Source organism: Onychostoma macrolepis, chromosome 24 (assembly GCF_012432095.1).
Source record: "Onychostoma macrolepis isolate SWU-2019 chromosome 24, ASM1243209v1, whole genome shotgun sequence".
Lineage (NCBI taxonomy): Eukaryota > Metazoa > Chordata > Actinopteri > Cypriniformes > Cyprinidae > Onychostoma > Onychostoma macrolepis.
The window spans coordinates 5487884-5509129 of NC_081178.1; the positions used below are offsets into that span (position 1 = coordinate 5487884).

At 35.2% G+C, this 21246-nt stretch overlaps 1 protein-coding gene across 4 annotated transcripts in view; it reads left to right on the forward strand.

The window, feature by feature from the left end:
- The window catches only part of LOC131533708 (acid-sensing ion channel 1C), a 108670-nt gene that overhangs the window by 65430 nt on the left and 21994 nt on the right, over positions 1 to 21246 (forward strand). The window lies entirely within an intron of this gene.

Sequence of the window (21246 nt, forward strand, 5' to 3'; positions counted from 1 at the left end):
ATTTTGAGTTTAAACATTGTAGTGTTCAACTAATCTCAAAATTCCTATACAATTTTCATAAATATACATTATAATGTTGTGATGTCTAAATTTATTTTATTGACTTTATTTTTAATTAGTTTAGACAAAATAGATTGGCTGTAGATAATTGGCCATAGCAATAATAAAAATAAATAATATATATAAACAAACATACATACATACATACATACATACATACATACATACATACATACACACACACACACACACACACACACACACACACACACACACACACACACACACACACACACCATCATCATCCTGTTCAAAAGTTTACACCCTTTGGCTCTTAATGCATTGTGTTGCCTTCTTGAGCATCACTAAATGTTTTCACCTTATATAATAGCTGTGTATGAGTCCCTCAATTGCCCTCAGTGTGAAAAGATAGATCTCAAAATCATACAGTCACTGTTGGAAAGGGTTCAAATATGCAGAGGATGCTGGAAAACCAAAGAATGTGTAGGAGCTGGGGGATTTTTCTGAAGAACAGCAGGCAGTTGAACTGCTCGGGACCAACTCATGAACAACTATCACAACACAGAAAAACAGTTGTGGATCATCCAAGAAACAACACAGATTAAGATTCACTTTTGAACTGGGTCATTTTTTATAAATTCAGTTATTATTTTGTCTTGTGGAGATCTGTTATGTGAAATAAGTACTAAATAAAAATAACATGCAATTTTCATGATCCCTCTTAGCACACCTGTATATATAATTATTTTTAAATATTTTATGGCTTGGCTGTAGATAATTGACCATAGCAATATATCAGTATATATATATTTTTAAATTCTATAATATATAACATATAATAATATATAATATATATTATAGCCAAGTATATTATATAATAATAATAATAATAATAATATATTTGGCCATATTATATATATCATGGCCAATTATTTATGAACAGCCCAATCTGTTTTGTATATATTAATCTGTTTTGTGTGTGTGTGTGTGTGTAAAATACAATATTATATATAAATCCAATTTATATATTGAATATTTATAACCATCTAATTTTGGACACTGATACCATATATAATAAATAATAATAATAATGAATAAAAAATAATGTCAGTGCATCCCTAGTCGTGTCCAATCATCAAATAAAAAAGACAAACCAATAAGAGCCCTACAGTGTAAGTAGCAAAGTGGGTATTCTCAGTTTTGAGGTTAATCCTGATTGTTGTTTAATTGAAATGACACAAACTCAATTTCAATCGATTTTAACGCTACTTCTGAAAATACCACTTTCCACTTTCTTTAAATATCACCAAAAATGTGAACCTTCTAGGCAATTAGAAAGTGTGTGCATGTGACCTTTACGTTTCTCCTCTGTTGAAGGAACTTGTGCTAGAAAACGTCTTAGTCCACCAGCAAATGGCTGTCAAAGCCTGGAGAAAAAGGATTGCATTTCAATGATATGGCCCATTGATTTGAGTAATGAAAGTGGAGCCTCGCACAGGGTCTGTTGCTCTAAAAAGAATCTGTCTTTTTGCACTGATCAAGTGTCTGTGTCTTATCCATCACAGCAGAAGCCGCTGAGCTGCTGTTGGACTGTCAGGAGAAGGTTTGGTTTTATAAACACCAGGGTTCAGGACAACACGGACGTCGAGATCCAAAGCTTCTGCTTTTGGGTCTGTGGATATGATGGATTTGTCACGTCCTTGCTTTCGCTAGACTTTCGATTTCAGCTGAATATCGGTAATTCAAGCTGCGCAGTCAGCTCTAAGTTTAGAGGGATTTGATTAAATATGTATGAATGCCTTCATCGAGTGCATATGTTTCCCAAGCCTTGGGCACGGTGGTCTGATAGTCTGGCAGAGATCATTAGCAAGAAATATATCCATCAGTTAGCCGCTAATGCTGTTGAGTTGTTCCAGCTCATGATATGATTTTTAACTGCTGCATTAATAGAGCCAAGTCCACCAAAACAAGCAGAGAAACGTGCAACCTTTCATCGCACAAACAATACATACATTCTAACATTTCATTACCTCAAACTAAAATGAAATACAACAAAAGCAATCGATAAAGCAGTCGATGAGCTGATAAGGTTTGTGTAAAACAATCCAAAAAGTCATTTACTCCAGAGTTTCTGCACCAGATCATTTCAGAAGTGTTTGTATTTGATGCCTTGTGTAAAGTGGCTGCTGTCCATTAGTTTACGGAGACACAAGCACAACCATTGATCGTCTAAGTCAGCCATGTATCATGATGAAATTGTCTCTCAAGCTGCTGTCCAGACTCGAGACTAATTGTTTTGTTGGCAGTGGACGTGTCTACATAATGTCTTTCATCTAGCGGTGAAGTGTGCAGTTTCCCACCACAGGATTGTCTTTCAGTAATCGGTTTATGGTGCGGCCTAATCAATGTTATGTACGGGAATGTTGTCTCAATGTTTTAATGACAGCGCTCACATAATTAATTATACTGGAATCAGGAAACTGTGATTTGTTGTATAAGCCACTTAAACTTTATTGTTGTATTAACATAAACACATTTACGTTGCAACCTTTACAAAAGTAATGCGACAGCACTGTACAGAAATGGTAACGCTATGGTACTTTGGAAAAAAAAAAATAGTTTAAAACAATTTTCACTCAGAAATTGCTAGTGAATTTGTTATAAAAACGGAATTTACACAATGCGTAATGTCAAGTCAAGTCAAGTTGAGCTTTATTGTCATTCCTCTACATGCGGGAGCATACAGTGGAACGAAATGTCGTGCCTCACAGGACCACGGTGCTACATAAATACAGGCATACAACAATGGAGTAAGACAATATAAACCTATACATAACTACTTCGAATTGCACGTTACATGTTACAGGAGGTAGGGGGTTTGTATGGGGGTTCAGAGAGGGGCGGGGTGATTTGAGTTCAGGGCTCTCACAGCCTGGGGGGAAAAGCTGTTGAGCAGTCTGGCAGAGCGGGCTCTGATGCTCCGGTACCATCTTCCTGATGGTAGGAGCTGGAAGAGACTGTGGGAGGGATGTGTTGAGTCCTTCACGATGCTATTGGCTTTGCTGGAGCATCGTGTGAGGAAAATGTCCAGGATGGAGGGGAGAGGGGCACCGATGATCCTTGCATCTGTGTTCACTGTCCGCTGGAGGATCTTGCGGTCTGCTGCAGTACAGTTCCCGTACCAGACAGTGATGCAGCTGGTCAGCACACTCTCAATGGTGCTCCTGTAGAAAGTGGTGAGGATGGGTGGAGGGAGACTTGCTCTTTTCAGCCGGCGGAGAAAGTGTAGGCGCTGTTGTGCCTTCTTGGAGAGTGACATGGTGTTGGTGGACCAGGTGAGATCCTCTGTGATGTGCACCCCCAGGAATTTAGTGCTGCTGACTCTCTCCACAGTCGAGCTGTCGATGGTCAGTGGGGGTGATCAACGGAGTTTCTCCTGAAGTCCATCACAACCTCCTTTGTCTTACTCACATTGAGGGACAGGTTGTTAGTGCCACACCATTCAGCCAGCTGTGCCACTTCCTCTCTGTAGTGCGTTTCATCGTTGTTGCTGATGAGACCTACCACTGTTGTGTCATCAGCAAACTTGATGATGTGGTTGGAGCTGGACTTGGCAGTGCAGTCATGGGTCAGCAGCGTGAAGAGCAGCGGGCTGAGCACACAGCCTTGTGGGGCACCTGTGTTCAGTGTGGTAGTGCTCGAGGTGTTGTGGCCGACACGGACTGACTGAGGTCTTCTGGTTAGAAAGTCCAGGATCCAATTGCAGAGGGAATTGTTAAGGCCCAGCAGGTTGAGTTTATTTATGAGCTGTTGTGGGATTATTGTGTTGAATGCCGAGCTGAAGTCAATGAACAGCATTCTAACGTAGGAGTCTTTATTTTCTAGGTGGGTAAGAGCCAGGTGGAGAGTGGAGGAAATTGCATCGTCCGTAGAGCGGTTCGGACGGTATGCAAACTGGAGCGGGTCGAGTGTGTTGGGGAGGCTGGTCTCAGAATTTGCAAAATTCTGGATGGATAAAATCAAATGTAGGTCCGTACACTTGAATCAAAACGTGATGTGGACTAGTGTCTGTGAATATTAAGCAGCAAAAATACTATTTAAATATGAAATAGTATAATAGTGTCTCCGTGTGAATGAATGGCGCAGACGCGAATGGAAAAAAAAAAAAAAACAGATTCCAGAAAAATTAAAACAGAAAAAAAACTGAATTTAGAAAAAAATAAAACTGAATTTTGGAAAAAATAAAACGGATTTCATTGCGCCCTATGAATTTCTCAAATATTTACAAAGAAAAGGCAAGTTATATTTTGAAGTAGAAAGACCAAGATAATTAATAAAATAATGAATACCTTGGTTTTAGCATGGTAAAAAAAAAACAGCATAAGAAAGACTATACTAGGCTATGAAGGCCATGCTATCATAAAAATAAGAATTCTCTTGGTCTCTGAAATAGTATTTTCTTATAATAAATAAATATCATTTAAAACTTGGGGGGAAAAAATGACATTGTACTGACTTTCTAAGCATATTCTTATACTATCATATTTACAAAACTACAGTGACTATATATGAATATAGTACTTCACAGAATACTTGTCAAAAACTTGGCATAAGGAAGTCTATGCTAGGATAAGAAGGCCCTGCTAACAAAAATTTGATAATTGTCTTGGTATGTGTTGGAAATATTTGCTATTTACACTAAAAACAGCAACAAAAACACACACGCGCTATAGTTAGCTAAACGACTTGGCATTCCTGCATTAGCTCGGCCAGCAGTAGTAGGTTCAAATAAGATTGGACACTGCAGTACTTGTTGGTGTGAATGCCTCTGTTTGTGCCTTTTACTTCAGCGGGAACTTTCATGCCCAGCAGGACTCTTTAGTTTGTATAATGCATAAATGAGCTAGTCAGTTAAGAGCGGCTCAAAATATTAGCTCCCTGCCAACTTAGCGTACCCAAGGCAACAGCGGAAAGAGTATTATGGCTTACGTTCTGGTCACTCCAGGGTAATTTTTCAAGGAAAACAGTGTGACTGTGCAGTGCATCTGACACATAAGCTGTTTTACAGCCGCATCACACTAGCTGCCTAATAATGGGATAGCATGCTTTACTTCATAATAGCATTAGATGCCCTGGTCTCTTCAGGCGCTAGACTCATCTCACAGCACAAACAAGAAGTACTGTGTTATTAAAGTGTTTTTGGACATGCCACCATGGTGATGTGAACATATAGCATTTATTTATTTATTTATTTGCTCATGTATAGGAAATCCATAGTATTATTTGAAGTACCATATTAAAAATGAGTGTTTATCAATATGGTAATTATTCAGTACCATGGTATTCCAGCCTGATTCTTTACTGTACCAGAGCCATTATATATTATACTGATTAATGTTAAATAGAAAATAAATTTAGAATGTTAAGTCAAGTACAATTACTCACAAAATGCTTTGAACAAGAGCACTTGGAGAATTATAAAAAAAAACAAAAAAAAGTGAAGTGAAGTGACGTGTGGCCAAGTATGGTGACCCGTACTCGGAATTTGTGCACTGCATTTAACCCATCCAAAGTGTACACACACAGCAGTGAACACACACACACCGTGAACACACACCCGGAGCAGTGGGCAGACAATGCTGCGGCGCCCGGGGAGCAGTTGGGGGTTCGGTGCCTTGCTCAAGGGCCTCACATCAGTCGTAGTATTGAAGGTGGAGAGAGCGCTGGTTATTCACTCCCCCCACCTACAATTCCTGCCGGACCTGAGACTCAAACCCGTGACCTTTTGGGTTACAAGTCCGACTCTCTACACACATACATATACATATATAGCTACGCAATTCGCACTCAGAATCGCAGATTATTCACCTGTGATATTGAATGTGAAATTGCGTAGCTTCGTCAGTGAACTACGGCTCTGTGTATTAAATGGCGCTCCATTTGAAAACAGGTGATGGAGATTTACCACTAAACGCGGAATCGGCTTTATTGATGAGATGCGCGTGACAATCGCATGCGATATATCATGCAGCCCTAATACACATGTATGTATAACAGCAAACAGCAATTGCAGGGCCAAGCACAACATACCTAGAGCTTAGACATGATGTTGTTTCTGTTTTGGAATGAAAGAAAAATTGCAATAGTCTCTTTCAAAAGCAGATGGAAATGGTGTAGCATTTGGTCTGGCGTGAGCTTGTTTTGAAATGAAGGCATGTCTGAACAGATCTCATGATGATAGGTTGTAGCAGTGGCTCTGGAAATGAAAGGAGCATGATGGGTACTAGATGGAGTATTATGGCATCAGATGGCTGTAAAGATGCCTTTGCGGTTCTGCTTGAGTAGCATAAGGGTGAGCCGAAATGAGATGGGGCTGAGATGGAGTGATTTGGGGATGAAATGTATGGATGTGGCATTGATTTAGTGCTGTAGGGAGAGATGGAGTGAACAGAAGCAGAATGTACTGAGCCCCTTTCCTTTCCATCTTAGTCACACACCCAACAGCTGCCCACACTAATGAGCTTGTTTCTGCCAGCCGGGAGTCTGAATCGCTCTAAACAGAAACAGCAAACCAAAAGCATCTAATTTCCCAGGCTAAGGTCTTTTGCTGGACCGAATTATACTTTTAAATGGCTTTCAGTTGACAAATTCTTTTTAATTATTTTTCAAACCCAAAATGCATCAGGGAAGCCATATTTATTAGACCCAAAATCTGTTTCTTCTGAACTGAAATAATGTACCTGTACTTGAAGTTTATTATTTCCAGTGTTAGAGTCCATCTTTGAGAAATGACCCCTACGGTGGCCTTAAACGCAATATTGGCAACGTAATAATAAGATATCGAGGTGAAGGTAGTGTCAGGTTAGCCAGGGTTTATATTACTGAGGGGTTTGGGGTAGTCAGAGAGGGGTGAGAATTCTATACAATGAATTCTATTCTATTCTATTCTATTCTATTCTATTCTATTCTGAATAAACACATTGAATAAAATAAAAATGTCTGATAATGTGTCTGATAAAAATGTGTTATCCAAAATTTATAGATGCAAAAAAATAAACACCTTCATTAAATAAAGCAAAACATGTGTTATACAGGTGCTGGTCATATAATTAGAATATCATCAAAACGTTGATTTATTTCACTAATTCCATTCAAAAAGTGAAACTTGTATATTATATTCATTCATTACACACAGACTGATATATTTCAAATGTTTATTTCTTTTAATTTTGATGATTATAACTGACAACTAAGGAAAATCCCAAATTCAGTATCTCAGAAAATTAGAATATTGTGAAAAGGTTCAATATTGAAGACACCTGGTGCCACACTCTAATCAGCTAATTAACTCAAAACACCTGCAAAGGCCTTTAAATGGTCTCTCAGTCTAGTTCTGTAGGCTACACAATCATGGGGAAGACTGCTGACTTGACAGTTGTCCAAAAGACGACCATTGACACGTTTCACAAGGAGGGCAAGACGCAAAAGGTCATTGCAAAAGAGGCTGGCTGTTCACAGAGCTCTGTGTCCAAGCACATTAATAGAGAGGCGAAGGGAAGGAAAAGATGTGGTAGAAAAAAGTGTACAAGCAATAGGGATAACCGCACCCTGGAGAGGATTGTGAAACAAAACCCCTTTCAAAAATGTGGGGGAGATTCACAAAGAGTGGACTGCAGCTGGAGTCAGTGCTTCAAGAACCACTACGCACAGACGTATGCAAGACATGGGTTTCAGCTGTCGCATTCCTTGTGTCAAGCCACTCTTGAACAACAGACAGCATCAGAAGCGCCTCGCTTGGGCTAAAGACAAAAAGGATTGGACTGCTGCTGAGTGGTCCAAAGTTATGTTCTCTGATGAAAGTAAATTTAGCATTTCCTTCGGAAATCAGGGTCCCAGAGTCTGGAGGAAGAGAGGAGAGGCACACAATCCATGTTGCTGGAGGTCCAGTGTAAAGTTTCCACAGTCAGTGATGGTTTGGGGTGCCATGTCATCTGCTGGTGTTGGTCCACTGTGTTTTCTGAGGTCCAAGGTCAACGCAGCCGTATACCAGGAAGTTTTAGAGCACTTCATGCTTCCTGCTACTGACCAACTTTATGGAGATGCAGATTTCATTTTCCAACAGGACTTGGCACCTGCACACAGTGCCAAAGCAACCAGTATCTGGTTTAAGGACCATGGTATCCCTGTTCTTAATTGGCCAGCAAACTCGCCTGACCTTAACCCCACAGAAAATCTATGTGGTATTGTGAAGTAAGGTTATTCTCGTAAACGAAAACTGAAACGAAGACTAAAACTATTGGTCAAAGAACATTTTCGTAAACTGAAATAAAATTACAATTTCTAAATAAATGAAAAACTAAAACTAAACAAAACTAACAACAGTAACTGAAAAACTAACGAAAATAAAATAATAATTAGCAGAAATAAATAATCGTGTTCGTGATTTAATAAGGTCTCCTTCTGTGCCAGAAAATCGGTTGTTTAGGGAAATAGATGGCGCTTCATGCACGTGAGCTGCGTCCTAAGCGGCTATTCACAGAGAATGCGTTTTTGCATTTAAAAACAAGAAGCGGCCGGGCTATGAAATGAGAAATAACTATAAAATATGAAATGGGAAATAACAATAATGCACACCTTACAGCACACAAACGTTTAAAAGCGTGCTTGACATGCGAGAACAACATGAGAATGAGTTAACAGACACAGAATTAAAAGTTTTGGATGAGCTGACTTTAGTGAATAGTCATTTTGTCACGCTTTGCGATTACTATGGTAATGTCCGCTTCGAGTCCATGATACGTGCACCGCCTTGACTGTATAAAACGCATCCAAAATGAGAGAAAGAAACAGCCACGCTGTGTTTTCACCGCTTGCCGTGTTGTGTAAAAGGGGCTTTAGAACTGGGTCTGATTGCGTTGCTCATCTGAAGCGCGTGCGCGCTGGAGTGGCTCGTCAAAGTAAAGTGCAAACATTTAAATCACCATATCGCATTTATTTTTGAGTAGTATGAGGTTTCAAAGCATTTTAGATTTTCTTCTTATTGTGCACGTTCATTGAGGGAGACAGGACATACAGTGTGCACCGGTGGCTCGTATATGCAAAAAATCCAACAAATTAATGCATTGAAAACACAGATGGACAAAAATAAAGTTTACAGAGTTTCAATGACGATTGCAAAGAACAAGCCTGCGTCCCAATGTGCACACTGTCCGTGCTAAACTCTATGTGATATTAGTCATTTTTAATACTATTTAGGGCAGATAGGGTGGATAGTATGCACATTGGGACGCAGGGCATGTTTCCTCAAATCCAGCACTGGAGGGCCATTGTCCTGCAGAATTTAGCTCCAACCCTGATAAAAACTCAACTGCCTGATGCTGTCTAGTAACTCTGAAAACCTTGATTAGCTTGTTGTTTGTAAACTATTGGCATATTAAACAAGATTACATCTTTAATATGACTGAATATGAACATGAATATGAATTAATAAATTGTATAGGCATTTACATTTAATCATTTAGCAGACGCTAAATGATTTTTTTATCCAAAGCGACGTACAAATGAGAACAATAGAAGCAATCGGATCATCGAGAGTGCAGCAGTATACAAGTGCCATGAAGTCTCAGTTAGGCCTACATATAAGCTGCATATTTTTGGTTTTTGTTGAATTATTTTATTGTCATTATTAAGAGGTTTACACAATAGTTAACTGTAAACTGCAAACATTCAACTTTGCTCAAATTAAATGTCTTGTTTGGTCTACTCTGGAAGTGTTCAACTCTGTTAAACTATAATTACTAAAACTAAAACTGAAACTAAAATATATAAAAACTAAATAGAAATGTGTTCACAAAATAAAAACTAAACTAAAACTAACAAAACCATTAATGAAACTAACTAAAACTAAACTGAAATTATAGGAAATTTGAAAACGATATTAAAATAAAAACTAATTTAAAAATCCAAAACTATAATATCCTTGTTGTGAAGAGGAAGATGCGATATGCCAGACTCAACAATGCAGATGAGCTGAAGGCCACTATCAGAGTAACCTGGGCTCTCATAACACCTGAGCAGTGCCACAGACTGATCGACTCCATGCCACGCCGCATTGCTGCAGTAATTCAGGCAAAAGGAGCCCCAACTAAGTATTGAGTGCTGTGCATGCTCATACTTTTCATGTTAATGCTTTTCAGTTGGCCAAGATTTCTAAAAATCCTTTCTTGTATTGGTCTTAAGTAATATTCTAATTTTCTGAGATACTGAATTTGGGATTTTCCTTAGTTGTCAGTTATAATCATCAAAATTAAAAGAAATAAACATTTGAAATATATCAGTCTGTGTGTAATGAATGAATATAATATACAAGTTTCACTTTTTGAATGGAATTAAATAAATCAACTTTTTGATGATGTTCTAATTATATGACCAGCACCTGTATATGTTGGATAATACATGTTTAATGTACATATGTTTATTTATATTTATTTTATATATACATGTATGTATTTATTATTGGATAATGCCTATTATTTATATATTTATTTGTATATTTCTGTAAATATAATATTTTATCATTGATAATTCACTTATTTATATAATATATATTTATTTTTATTTTGATTCTATTCTGAATGAATAAACATTAAATAAATAAAATAAAAATGTGTTAAATTTATAGATGCAAAAAATAAACACGTTCATTAAATAAAGCAAAACGTGTTATATATGTTTGATATGTTTTATTTTGTTTAGTTTGTTATATTTATTTTTATTTATTTATTCATTCATTCATTCATTTTAATGTACATGTTTGTTTATATTTATTTTATGTGTGTATATATGTATATATGAATTTATTTATTATTGGATAATGCTATTAATTATTTATATATGTATTTGTATATTTCTATAAATATAATGTTTTATAATTGATCATTCATTCATTCATGTATTTATATAATATACATTTATTATTTTATTTTTATTTATTTTTTTGCTTTGATTTGATTTGCTTCATAAAATGTGCCAATATTGCAAATTCCATAATTAAAGAAATCACTTAATCTGATCCAGTTAAATGCTGCCAAAATCATAAATAAAAGGTAAAATGCAGTTGCGGATCAATGTCAAACGCTTCTCCTAGATTTCTTGATTGATCACCCTAATTTAAAACTGAACACTGTTTCAGGGTTTGCCACTGACAGTTTATTATCCATATGTTAAATTATCAGAAAGTGTTTATTTTATTAATGCCATATTCCAGAAGTTGCGTTATAAATCACATGATCATTATGATGGATTCCTTTCATTGTGAACCTAAAATAGCATCAAATTGTTATACGGTAGTGAAAACACAGGAAATGCCTCGGCGGCATCAGGAAATAAATCCATCGATCAGACGGCTGGTGTCCCAGAACATTTGAGAAGATCTTTCTGAAGGTTTGCATCACATTAGAGAGCACAGACAAACTGGCCTTTTTTCGATTTTGTTTTTTGTTTTGTTTCTGAATAACAAATGAGGCTCACAGCCTTTCCATCAGTTTCCAGCAGTGTGACCTTGTGTCTCGTATTTCTTTCCCATGTGCAGAGCTTTTGTTTCCCATAACGCTGAAACAGATCTATAGCACACATAGCACTCCATCATCACTCCAGTATTTCATTACCACTTCAGTGTAAACCGAGATTTCCCCAAATAATACGTGCCCTTTTGTACAACTGATTAAAATCTTCGCTTCCTGGACTTTCAGTATACTGTAATACTGTTTGTGGTATGAAAATCAGATGAGTAATTGCTCAAATGCACGAGCAATCTTTTCAGATCTCTTTTAAAGCATCTATAATTAATTTAGATTGTGATTAATACTCCTGGGTCGAACATTTGGCCATTATGTTCTCACCTAATGATGTTTAATTTGCGTCTGACGCACCTGGGATGGTAATGCTAGCCGGCTATGCATGTAATCGTCTGCTGATGGTCATCTCAGATGAGATCGGATCAGCATCTGTGTCGCTATGTGAAATGAATATGGCGAGGCTCAGCTGCGGTCTGTCTGATTCAATGGACACGTGCCTAATTTGATCAATAGCTCTTTCTCCAGCAATATTGTTGTATGGGCTTCTGAATATTTGTCATGATGTTGCGTTTTGTTCTGGCACAGACAGTCAAGTAATGATACGCCGAACTCACTGTTTGCCAACACAAACATGGCACATTAAAGGAAGCTTTATTGATCACATTTGTGCACCACAGAAAATTAATTTAGATTCAAATCATAATCATATTTACAGTGATGCACTCCCAGTCGAAGTCAATAGGGGTTAAAAGTTGTTGTTAAAAGTGTACACTATTGAAAATATAGTCATGAAACTGAAACATTGTTTTAACAAGACTAACGAGAGTACTTAGTAATTTGGTGCAAAGTGCATTTGCTGTGAATGTGATTTTTGCTTTTGTATACAGTATATACCTGAAATACTCCTGTAATTAATTATAAATCTGTTTACTACTTTAATGCATAGTTATGCATATTTTCTTTCTTTTCTTTTCTTTGTGTATATTTGTATGCCTCTTAAAATATGCCTGTATTGCAACTTTAAATAATTCCAGAATTAATAATAATTCCAGAATTAAGTATTAATAATAATAATAATAATTAAATAATTCCAGTAGTAGTAATAAATGTTTGTTTGTGATGTCACACATCTTTCTATTATTCTTTCTTTCTTTCTTTCTTTTCCTTCTTTCTTTCTTTTCCTTTATTACAAATAAAATATGCATGCTTATTTTATTTATGTAAATATAATACACTTATTTTTTATGCCTCATAAAATATGCCAATATTGCAACTTTAAATAATTCCAGAATTCATTGCAAATCTTCTTTATCTTTTTATTTATTTATTTATTTATAATTGTATTATTCATATTACGTTAAATGTTTTAAATGTACATATTTATTTTTATTATATAAATATAATAATTGTTTAATGTTTATTTTTTATTAAATATTTGTTTTTGTGTGACATCACAAATAATTTTATTTATTTACAGTATTTATATTTATATTAAATTATTTATAAAATGTGAATGTGTTTATTTATAAATGTTGGATAATGCATATTTTATTTTTAATATACAATCTATTCTGCTTAAATAATTACTTATTAGTTAGTTAGTTGTTATTAGTTATTATTGTTTTGCCTCATAAATAAGCCAGTATTGCAACTTTAAATAATTCTAGAACTTTGTTAAAAATAAATAAATAAATGTTTGACATCACAGATCCCTCTTACTTTTTAACACCCCCAATCTTTTTATTTTCAATTATGTAATGTATTCACAGTCTAGTCCAATCAGTTCATAATAAATAATGCAGGTCTTGCTCCACATTCTTTTCATCCGAATATCCCGTTGCACTAAGAATTATTTCAGAATGATTATGTAAGCAAAACGGGTTGTAAATGCCATTTCACGTTGAGTTTATGGCAACTCTCATTAACATGCCAAGGATAGCTAGGGTGGTTGTCAAGATTTAATGTGAACTAAAATTTCAGTCTGTTCTTTGCGTAAATCTATCATATGGCTCCAGAAGATTTTAAATATAGCACATATACTCATATGCACCACATTTTTAATATGCTTTTTTGCATCTTTCTCAAGCTTTAACGCTGCATTGCATAGAAAAAATGGCCAGTAGATTACTCAGCTTCAGAATCTCTCATTTTGTGTTTTTTGGCAGAAATAGTCCTACAGGTTTAAAAGCAACATGACAGTGTTTTCATTTTTGGGTGAACTGATCCTTGAAGAAAGTCCAGCCTTTCTTGACTAACTCCAAATCTTGAGTTAGTGTAGGAATTAAACCTGAGGCAGGTTGTTCACGCTCTGCGAGTGACAGAACAGGTCTGTTTCTTCTCCTGCTTGCGCTCGGAGTCGCAGAACAAGGCCCTGGGTTTGAAGAAAACAGCATCTGTTATTTACTGATACAGACACACTCGTCTCCCGGCAGACTCTGCGTTTAGGGAATACAGAAGCAGCCAGGCAGCAGTGCAACTCATTTCATTCTTCCGCCAGCTTCTGACTCTCTCAGTCATTTGGACGGAGTGACTTGGGTCTCCCTTTAACAGCTTTAAATGCGAATCTGCTTTGATCACTGTTTGTAACTAACATTTTATATATTGCTGTTATTAACAGTTAGTGCCTGCATGGGGGACACACTTGTTTGGTTTGGTTTTGTGGTGTTTTCGGTGTAAATTAATCCAATTTGTGTGCTTTTTAAAGGAGGCTTTCATAATTTATCTTTTGCACTAGTAACATCTTTCATTTATGACCACTCAGGTTAGCCTTTATCTAGTGTTTAAGTGCTGTGTTAGAACTGTGGCCACAAGATGGCGCTGTTATCAAAGAGATTACATGTTTTCCACTGCAAACTGATGTATGATTGTATTTTAGATAGGCTGCATGAACTGCACAAAGAATGTTTGTTCAGCCCAAATCTGGGTCTGTTTCCGGATTTGAAGCTAAATATGTTTTTTGGTTGACTATGCACTCTCAGAAATAAAGGTACAAAAGCTGTCACTGGGGCGGTACCTTTTCAAAAGGTACATGTTTGTACCTAAAGAGTCCATTTTGGTACTTTAAAGGTACATATTAGAACCTAATAGGTACAAAAGTGTACCTTTTGAAAAGGTACCGCCCCAGTGACAGCTTTTGTACCTTTATTTCTGAGAGTGTGGAGATTTTAGGATTATTGAAATTAATGTAACAGGCCAAATTCACTGCTGAAAAAAAAAAAAAAAAACCTAAGGTTTTTTGAGATAAAAGACTTGTTTTTGATTTTCAGTTTTGTTCAAGTTTATTTAATTAGCATTTTTTTTCAGTAACTGAAAAAGTTAAGTATTCTTTGAACATATAAAATAGTTTTTTGTTTTTTTTTACCCCGAAATACTTCATTTATGTACATACACACACACATGCATACACATGCATTTATTAATAATGTAGTATAATTATACATAAACTAATAAATAAAAAAAAATATCTGTGATGCCGCACAAAACAAACATTTATTAAAATTAAAAACAAATAAATATATAAAAATTGATTATATTTGTATAATATAAATAATGAAATTATAAATAAATATAAAAAATATTTTATATATATTTACACGCGCATGTGCGTGCGTGTGTTATTTTAGTATCATTAGGTTTGCTATTTAAGTTTTTAATATTAATATTTTGAAACCACTTTATATTTTCTGTTTAACTTTTTATTAATTTTTATTTATGCTTTAGTTATTTTAGTACATCAAGTACAACTAAAGAAAAGAAAGAAAATTTAAATTAAAACGAGGAATGTTGCCTTGGCAAATAGATGAAATATTTTATTGATATAAATATTTTATTTCAGTAAAAGTTTATTTTATTTCAAGTAACAATGTTTTTGTAAAGTTTTAGTTAGTTTGCTGAGCAAAGCTGCAACATTAAAAAAAAAAAAAAAAAATTGCATTTGAAATATATGTACATGAACATTTGATTTTGGTTTAGTGTTTTGGGGGGGGGGGGGATTTTTTATTTTTAAATATAATTATATAAAATACATAATAGGTCAACTTCAAACAACTTCAGGTTCACTTGTGAAATATGAGTATAGAGATGAGGATTGTGAAGGAATTGATTTATCCTGCTGGTTTTTTTTTTTTTTTTTTAAGTTTTTTTTTTTTTCCTCCAGCATTTGGCATAAGGTTGTTTGCCATGCTGTTTTTATGTGATTTTCATCTGAAAAGTACAGTACTTAAGAACCTTTGAAACAGACCAGTTAGACCAGTGGCCGTCTAAAACCACATGATTCCGATTTAAGATTTTCAGCCCTCGAATACATTTTAAGTTGAAAAATCAAATCTGAACAACATAAAAGCTTCTTCCTATCTGTAAAAGTTGCAGATAAATTCCTCTGTAGGCCACAAACTGCAAAGCTGCAGAAATCGATAGTTGCCACAAAATGTTTTTTTCCCTTTAGCTCATTGTAAATAGAGATAAATCAGTTGCGATCCCTGCAGAGCAGTTTCAGGACCACTTATTTCCAGCTTAAACAGAAGCATCTTCACAAGAGGACGGGTGGTCCTTGTCTGTATCCGCTCGCTCGGGTTCATTCTGATACACACTTCACTAGTCTGAGCACAGCCTCCCTGTAAAGCTCAAACGGGTCTGGGGATGTGCTTTTAAAATTTCATCGACACCCCACCGCAGATATTTGACATGATTTAGTGATGTGCAGCTGTACGGCAGACCAACCGCCTGTTGAAATGTGAACGCTGCTCCCATCAAACCGCTCATATCTCTCACACATGTGCACTGGGTTGATGCACTCAATAAAACTGCTATGATGAATTCAATAAAAGTCTTGAAATATGGATCATGGGCTAATAAAAAAGGGAAGGATTTAATTTCAGGACTTCTAGATGTTATCTGGACGACATTAGTCTTATAGAAAATAGCTCTAAAGGCCCAAATTTTTTATTTATTTTTTCCTCCTAAAACACTAAACCATAATCAAATTTTCATGTTCATATACGTATATATTTAAAATGTAATTATTATTTTTTTTTTAAAGGTTGCAGCTTTATGTTGCAGCAAACTGTCTAAAACTTTACAAAAACATTTTGTTACTTGAAATACAATAAACTTTTACTGAAATAAAATATTTGTATTTTTATAAAATATTTCATCTATTTGCCAAGGCAACATTCCTCATTTTAATTTAGTTTAACTTTTTATTTTCTTTAGTTGTACTAAAATAACTAAAGCATAAATAAAAATTAATAAACAGTTAACTAAACTTAAAATGAAAACAGAAAATATAAAACTTACATTCTTATATTAATATTAAAAACTATAATAATAAAGCTAATGATATTAAAATAACACACACAAAGCCTTTTTTGTCGAATATATTTTAAAATAATTTATATAAAGTACTTGGGAAAGTACTTATGAAATGCCAAAATGAATAAACATGCAGGAAAAAAATGCTGGGTATTTCATAAAGTGGTTATTTTATGTTACATCTTATCTAAAGTATTTGCATATGGTATTTTTTTTCCATATCATTATTGCTCATATAGCTACACTATTTCTCTGTCGCCACCTTTGGGGTAAAATGTGTCTTTAGCTGCCTTTTTAAACTATTTTTAATCATCTTTAATCTTCTTTTTTTTTGTACACACAAATATTCAGTAATTCAGTATTGAATTCTAAGAAATATTTTTGTCGTCTCATATATTGGGGCCAGAAAAAATGACTTTTCCTTAAAAGGAGCTTAATCTATATTAGTTTCCCCTTTTCAAACATTTATATTCACAGCTGCATACATACACAAAAATAGCCATTTGCTCTAGAGACGCGGCCGTAGTGCTTATTGCTCCACTCGAGCTCATTAAAATTCTGTTTTCAAATTAGCGCTTAAGCACATGTATTTTATTGAATGAAACCTCATATAAAGTTCACAGTGCCGCTTTAATGGAATTATGCATTACAGAACCAGCAGATGTCCTTTGGGACATTAACAGGATGTTCCCAGAGAAAAGGTACTAATTTGAAAGCAGAAGAAGATTGTAATTCACAGATGTTCTGTAAAGGCTGGTCATGTGGCTTTTATTCCCTGATAATTAAAGTTTGGAGTGCTGAGGTTTATTACCAAACGGCTGTAAATCCTACACGTTTACAGATTGTAAGCGTGTCGATTTTGCACTTGGCATTAGAGCATTGATTTGTTAAATAATCAAAACAGAAGAGATTTGAATCATTTGTCACTCACTGATCCACTCCAGCAGTATTTCAGCAATAGTTGCCCTACTTTCATAAACGTCCATGATCAGCTCCAATAGAAGTTGACAGCGGGACAGGTAGAAACCGTCCCAGTCTGATGGCTCAACCATCTTCATATCGCTTTCAATTACCCTCACTATTTTATCTGACTGGTGGTGTAGTTTAGTGGTTAAAGATCTGGCTTTTAAGCCCCATTTGGAGTGATTCATGAACTATCATCATTGTACCGTTAAACAAGGCTCTTAACCCTGAGCTGTCGTAGAGGGAATCGCCCTTGTACACTCATGGCCAAAAATATTGGCATTTTTCTCAAGCAATTCATCCACACATGTATTTCCTTGATGCAGTGAACCAAAACCCCACAGATAACAGTCTGGACAATATTATCGACACTTTTGATTTAACGTTCGGTTGCCCTGCCTTTGGACTATAACTGCTATGAAACACCAGAGACATTCCTACATCTCTCTTCCAACAGTTTTATTCAGCAAAATGCTCCAGATTTAAAGGCTGTCATCTATCGACTGCTGTTTTCAGGTCTGTTCATTAGTATTCAATTGGATATAGATCTGGACTCATTGCGTGCCACTTCAGAAAAGGCCAGTGATTTGTTTTGAACCATCCCAAGATGCTTGTTTTCAATTCAGAGTTTAGCAGCTGGAAGATTTACAGCATGATCAGGCCCAGATGCAATGTGAGGACCTTTTCTGTGTTGACTTTGGGGGGAAATATGGAAAACTTTATGGCAAATATGGGAAATTAATCAATGTTTCAATCACAGCTGAGAGTTCTTATTTATTGGTAGGTGAAAGCATAATCAAATTTGCCTAAATGTTTATTAAAATACATAGAAGTCAAACGATGTGTACAAGTTTTGAATAGGAGACTGTCCAATTCAGCAGATATGGAAAAATCATGGAGAATATTTGCAACGGCTTTGATTTATTCCAACTTCTGAAAAAAATGCAAGAGGTGACATTTATTTTGGCCATGATTTTGAGTCAAAATAAATGTAAAAAAGCTTCTCTTAAACAAACAAACTGTAATGGAAAGTTGCTGACCACTTTGACTTTAGGAGTTCATTTGATTTATTCATATAAGTTTTAATTTGATAAGTTGTTTTTGGGCAAATGGCATCAGGTAAGAAAGTTTAGAAACCGATCATTCCAGTTGGGATGAATTTTGGCAGTCAGAAAGCATTCGTTTTGCACTCTTCAGATGATCAAAATCACATTACCTATACTCAAGTTTTCCATCTGAATATTATATTAGAAACTGAGGTCTCAGGAATAAGATAACGATCTTAGTTTATGCGAATGTATATACAACACACCAGAAAACTGGATGATTTTTGAAGCTCTTGCAGTTTTGCCTGTGAAAGACAAATTAATCCATGAGGTTTAATGATCCTAGACGGAGGAATATTGACTGTGGCTCCAATGTAACTGGGAGAAAATTAGCCACCGTTGAGAGACCCGGCTCTCATCTATATTTATATTGGCGTGCAGTGAAACATGTTACCTGACCAAGAAATACAGATAGTTCTTCATTCCTGAGAAGTCTGGTAAATAAACACAAGAATGGAATATTATGCAACACCGCTGGAATATTATGGAATAATGATTCTGTCTTTGAGACATACAGCTACTAAGCAGCTGCAAATTTTATTGATTAGAAGATTAATTTAATCTCTTTTCAGCTCTGATGAGCTCATGAACCAGTTTAATTTCTATCAACGTAAATGAGCTAGATGGACTTTGTAATTAGTTCTTTTTAGGATGAAATAATCATGCCGAAGGTTGTGAGGTCAGATTTTTGAAAGACACTTATGATTGTGGCAAGCAAGTAAACAACATATTTCCACAAGTAAGACTATATTTGCCATTTTGTTTTGTTATGCCTATGAAATAATCTGTATTTATTACTTCTGGATGAACATAAATTCTGGTCATGACGTTTATGGGTGTTTTGTGCAAATTTCTTGCAATGCCGTTTTCCACACTAGTTTATTATTGTGGCATCCTCTAAATGGCACATAAATGCCAAACAAACTGTAGTTGGTTGCATTACATATTGGTCTGATGGTTTGTCTATTTCTAAGTGGGCGGTTCTTTATTAGTTTCTGCAGGTCTTAAAAGGGTCTTTTCACCCTTCCACAAATTAAGGTCTTAAAGTCTTAAATGAGAGCAGAAAGTATTAGAAAAGTAATATCTTCCTCAGCATTTTTTTCTTGTTTTCCGATACAAATATCTTACCATCTTTAAATCAAGATACATTTACTTGAGTTGCGAATGAAGTCTTGTTTTCTGAGAAATTGATAAAAAAAAAAAACAAAAAAAAAAAACAAGAACAAATATCTGTAAATGGCTTATGAAAACGTATTTTCCCTTTTAATTCAGTTGTTTTTCCTAAGTCCATTGGTGCATATTTGTTCTTTTTAACCATAAACTCATTTTGATCAGTTTCAAAAACATTTTAATCCGTTTCACAGAAAACAACTATTCTCAAGACTTTTGCTTGTCTTGAGTATGTGGAAATTTGCACTGGAAAACGACAAAAATACCAAGGATGAACATCTTTTTTATTTTTTTGTAAAATTACTTAAAAAGTATAATGAAGATCGATTGGAAGTATATAGAGAAAATATTGAATGCAATTTATTCCTTAATTTTTCTTTACTTTGTCTTAAAGTCTTTAAAAAGTCCTAAATGTAACTTCATAAAAGCTCCAGAAACCCTGTTTATGCAGATCATCAGAAAGTCCAGTGGCTGATTAAAAAAAAAAAAAAAAAAGCATGATAAACTGGGTTGGTTATTCTGGGGCGGCTCAGACGTATTGGCAAGCAAATGAGGGCAGAATGCAATCTTCAGAAACTGTGATTTGCAGTGATAAATAGTTAGGGAGAGATGATGTTGTGTTCCAGAATGCCCTTGCGTGGTTTTTGAAGACATTCAGCTATTTACCTGATGCAATTCTTGATCAGATGAGCATTACTTTGATGGCATGCAGTCACATTCACACATTCAATGTCACTGATGCCTGAAATTAATCTTTTATAGGTCATATTTATGGTCATTTTCTTTCAGGAAGGCGAGGAAGTTACGGAGCAAAGAAAAATAATAAAATGCAAGCATAAACAGAGATTTAACTGGGCTTTTACAGATGAGAATATATGAAAATATTTGCCTGGTATGTTTAATTAAATGCATCAGCCTAAAAACATGGTAGATTGTACATGTTAAAGTCGGAGATCACTTGTCAGATTTCTTCCGTTATGCCTTTTTCCAATTTAATTTAAATAATACTTTTGCAAGTTTTATTTAAACCATAATATCAGAGATTGACATCTGTTTCAATGTTGTTTATTTCCAGTCCCATATATTTCAGTGTGATCTCT